This window comes from Myotis brandtii, unplaced genomic scaffold (genome assembly GCF_000412655.1).
Source record: "Myotis brandtii unplaced genomic scaffold, ASM41265v1 scaffold810, whole genome shotgun sequence".
In the NCBI taxonomy this organism is placed as follows: Eukaryota; Metazoa; Chordata; class Mammalia; order Chiroptera; family Vespertilionidae; genus Myotis; species Myotis brandtii.
The window spans coordinates 1,116,108-1,121,038 of NW_005371274.1; positions in this window are offsets into that span (position 1 = coordinate 1,116,108).

Consider the following 4,931-nt stretch of genomic DNA (forward strand, 5'->3'; position numbering starts at 1 on the left):
CTTCGCCTGGGCCCAGCCGCCTGGCCCGGCCGCTGTCCTTGACCGACGTGAGTCAACACTGCGTCATCCCCTGGCGGCCCAGCGGGGCTGGGGGGTCCGCTTAGGCCCGGGGAATGGGGACCCAGGCCGGGAGGAGCGGGAGGTGGTTCCGCTAGGACAGCAGTTCTCATGCTTCTGGGAACTTCAGAAACATCTGCGGAGCTTGCTGGAACGCCATGCCGGGCCCCAGCCCTGGGCCTGGGCCCGGGCGTTTCTGACTTGTTGGAGTGACAGGGAAGTTGCATGTCTAACAAGTGCTCAGGTGAGGTCAAAGTTGCCGTCGGGGACCAAGCTTTGAGAACCCCCGTTCTTAGTGGGCCGGAATTCCCCCTCACTCCCCATCCTTAACCCCTCCCTCACCTGCTTAGAGAGGGGAAGAGGGAAGCAGGGCCTATCCAAGGTCGTGGGAGCCCGATTGAGGGGAGGGAGCGGGGTCAAGGAAGGGGTACTGAGAGAGGGAGAATGAAAGTGCTGAGAGTGGGTGTGAGATGAGGGAAAAGGTGGGCGGGGGTTTCCGATTGGCCTAGGTATTGCTATTCTGCATCTAGCTGCGTGCATGGAAAATGAGGAGAGAGACCTGTAAGAGGAGAAGCCGAAAAATCTCTTCTAACCTCTGCCTCCATGGAGGCCTCCAGATGTTGTGCAGCAGGGTGCCTCCTGGCAGAGGTTCTGTGAAGGTGGCTGACCAGGGCTGTGGCTCCCCAGATGTGGGCCCTCAGGTGAAGACAGAGTGAAAAAAGTCACTGCTCTTAGGGGGTTGTTGCATCCCTTCTCCTTGCAATGGCCTGTGAATTTAGGTTAGTATTGCCACCTTAGGCAGGGAGGTGTACACAGACCTGGAAGCTTATAGATTTGAGTTGAAGTTTTAGTTCTTGGCCTCATTCTCTATCTGTAGGATGAACATGGCCTGGTTGATCTACACATCCCCTTCCAGCCCCCAAATTCCCAACTCGGTTCAAGGTCTTTATTGTTTCTCCTGTTCTCGGTGTCTCCTCAGTGTTGGAGCCCAAAGGAGACATCCAGTGGGAAGGTCTCCTTTCCCATCAGCTGCAGGCTCCACACTCCCTGACCCTGCCTGACAGGTTACATCAGGGTTTCAAAGGTTGTGATCAATCTCCTTTGAAAACGGGACTGTCTGTATCAGAGTCAGAGAATGGGAGGCTTGTGGGCCTAATATTGAATTAAAGCAATCCTGAAATCAGTGTGTGTGTTTCACTCCTGGAGATAACCTCTGGTTAATGTTTATTCTTGAGAATAACTGTATCATGACTATCAAGCTGAGAAATACAGGCTTATGTATTGATGGACACCAGGAAACTTGAGGGGTGAAATCTTGTTTTAAAGTAGACCATTCCTGAAACCAGGCAGTTTTCCAATTTAAAGCTATTCCCAGCTCTCTTCAAGCTGCTCATATTCTGAGTCTAACATGTCCTTAAGAATCAAGAGCGTGTTAACTGAAGAAGTACAGTGTTCTTAGGACACAGGTTGGCATTACCTGTTCTCTAAAGTGCCCCGTTGCAGATTGCCAATGAATATTTACAAATTCGTCTTACAGTCCAGGCATTTTTCATTTGTTTGTCTTTTGGCTATTTCATGTTGAAGCGACCTTTACAGCACAACTCCTGTCTTGTTTTCAACTCTTTTTATCAGGAGATTCAACTCGAAAACGGTTATCATTTAGCAGAAAGACAAACACAAAAGCACATTTTTGTAAGCAAAACGTTAATGATTGGAAGAATTGCCCTAATTTCACCATGACAGTGTGTGATTAATCCCCTGGGTCATGTACTTATATTTTAAGTTATTCAGTTCGTTGGTCTTTGATATTCAGAACCCTTTCTAACTTAATAGGATATTGATTTTGTTGGATGATGTACTTTGACTCTTTAAACAACATCATTTTGAGGGATGACTAGCCCGTTGTGTAGTATTTTATTTAGAGAACTATTGCATAAGGTTTCTTTTTTCTTAGTTTTTATGGTTTTCTCAGGGTGAAAGCTGATAAGACATCTTGTGGGAAAAGAGGAAACCATCCCTGATAGTGAAAGTACCTATTCTCTTTCGACATTTCTGACCACCCTCTGTGTGTGTGTGTGTGTGTGTGTGTGGTTTCATTGCTGTGAATATTCATTTTAATTAATGGGGGCAGGGCAGGGATGCAAGAAAATGTATATTTGGACTTGGGGAGGGAGCGGGGGGGAGAATGCATTTTGTTGGGGACAGACCACACTTTCCAAAATTCCCATTCCAGTTTTACTGCCTTGTGGAAGATGACACAAACTCAAAAGCTCACCTTTTTAATTTTACTTTAAAACCTAATAATGATTCTTGAAATCTGTGGTCGGAGGTGACATATATGTGACTACTGACAACATGGGACAGAGTGTAGAAAACCAAGCAATCACCCAGGATGCTTCTAAATGGCTAGGAGTGCGGTATCTTGTAGTAAAAATAATGTTAACATTCACTTTTCATCCCTTTGAGTTTCATGCTATTCCAGCTGGACTCTGTACTTTTCTAATCCAATTTTGTCCCTTGATTCTTTTTTTGGGGGGTGGGGGTGGGTGGGTATTGCTGTTGAATTCAGATGAGAAGCACTTTGGAAATCCCTCCCATTCACCAAAATATCTAGATCCAAGGTCTATGGAACAGCAGCTATCCCTTCAGATGGGGCTGTGGGAACCCTCTCTCAGGAATTGCACCTTTGTGGATAAGAGCAGGGCTGGAAGTAAGGCCCTGTAACCCCCTTGCTGGTTGGGGGCTTTGGGAAGCATAATTCTCATTCTCAGTTCTTCAGTTCCTTAGAGAGGTGGGTGGCTCAACTGAGAGGAGGTATCAATGTCTGGTACACAGTAGGTTCCAAGTGGTAGCCAGAAAAGCCAGAAAGCCCCCACGGATTCCCTTCTTTTGAGGCAGTCTTTGATTCCCAGTTGCAGGCGGGAAACCTCCTCAGTCAGATGTACACAAATCTCTGCAGACAATAGAGAGGGCTTGGGGAGGAGACCTTGGAGCTGGCAAAGGCATTTCCTGTCTGCAGAGGATCTTGACTTTGGAGCATCCGGCGGTCACCACGAAGTGAACCCTATCCTGTGTAGCTACTTAAAAAAAAAAAAAAAAAGTCAACTGCCAATTTCAAGCGATTTTCCAGATGAACGCCAATAAGACAACTTCTCACTTAAAAACATTTTTTTAAAGCCTGTTTTCTAACCATTAGAGTCTTTTCTAATTTGGAAGAGAAGTTTGGTAGCATTCAAAATCTGAAGTATTAAAAAAAATCTCATCACTTTCTAAAGACTACTGCAAGATAACCCCATTCCCCCATTCGTAGATACTTGCTGGAGGAGAAATGCCAATCCAGTTAGTCTCCATGATTCTTGTTTATATTTTTATTTTATAGTTGAATTAAGCCCTTCATCCTTCCTCACTTCACCACTTCCATTTATTCACTCCCCGTCTCCTCCCCTCTCCCCATCTCAGGATTCCTCTTCCTCATTCAGTTTATTTCCCCATTAAGAATAGGAAATGGCCTTGGCTGGTGTTGCTCAGTTGTTTGGGCGTCATACTGTGCACCGAAAGGTCACCAGTTTGATTCCTGGTCAGGGCACATGCCCAGGTTGTGGGTTCGATCCCCAGAAGGGAGCATGCAGGAGGCAGCCAGTTGATGTTTCACTCTCTCTCTCTCCCCCTCTCCTTTCCTATCTCTCTAAAAATAAAAAAAAATAAAAAAAAGGATAGAAAATGACTAGTTTAACTTTTCAGACAGCACAATTAAGGCTATGATTTTCTTCAAATACATAGAAATTTTTAGCTTTCAGGTGGAAATTCTCAGTTTGAGGGAGATGTTGTTGGAGTTCTGATACACTGCCCCCAGCCCTCCAAGGGCAGGTCTTTAGTTTAGCATCATCTCTCCTCTCCCACCCCCATTTTTGGACCAGGATAAGCAATAATAGTGACAATCACAATAGAAGAGTGATAATATTTGTCCGCCTAGGGGTCAAGCCCCTAGTAGCACTGGAGTATATGGAGCTGATGGAGAGAGGCCGCAGTAAGGTTGGGGTGCAGAATGCCATGCCAGAGCCTGCCAGAGGCTCTTTATGAAGAGAAAGGAAGTGGAATCTGCTCCAGGGAATGGCCTGCTCGGGAGAGAGGGCGGGGAATAAATATAGCTAGAATCTTCAGAGGTTTTGTGGTCCAGAACTTGGAGAAAGGATTATGGCCTGCTAGTCTCCCCCTTTATTCACACAAACCTCTTTGCTTGTGGGATTACAGTTTCTTCTATCTGAAATTTTATTTCCCCAGCTGGCCTCCTGGCTGGCTCCCTCACTTTCCCAGGCTTGGCCTTCCCTAGCCATCCTATTTAAAATCACAGCCCTCTCTCTTCCCTGTTCCCCTTCCACAATGTACTTTTCTCTATTCCCCTTACTATAATTAGATAAAATATTTTTACTTATTTATCTCTCCTCATTGAAATGGTAATGCCATAAGGGTAGGGATTTTTGTCTGTTTGGTCTACTACTATATATCCCCAGCCTGACACATAATAGGTACTCCCATAAGTATGTGTTAAATAAACGAATGAACATATATCAAGCACTTACTATGTATTAAATGTTATGTAAATCCTTCACATACATTAAATTATTTAATTCTCATGAAAATCCTATGAGGTAGATACTGTCATTGGCCCTGTTTCCCAGATAAGGAACCTGTCACCGAGAAGTTAAGCCCAAAACCTCAATGACTATACCAGTCAATGTTGTAAAGTAAACTTCCTGATTTAATCTGTTATACCCTTGAGAAGGTAGCAAGCCAGGTCTAATTCTAGCTATAAGAAGACAGTTGAGGGCTTTTGTTCACTTTTTTTGATCCTTTTTTTTTTTGGCCTAAATTCA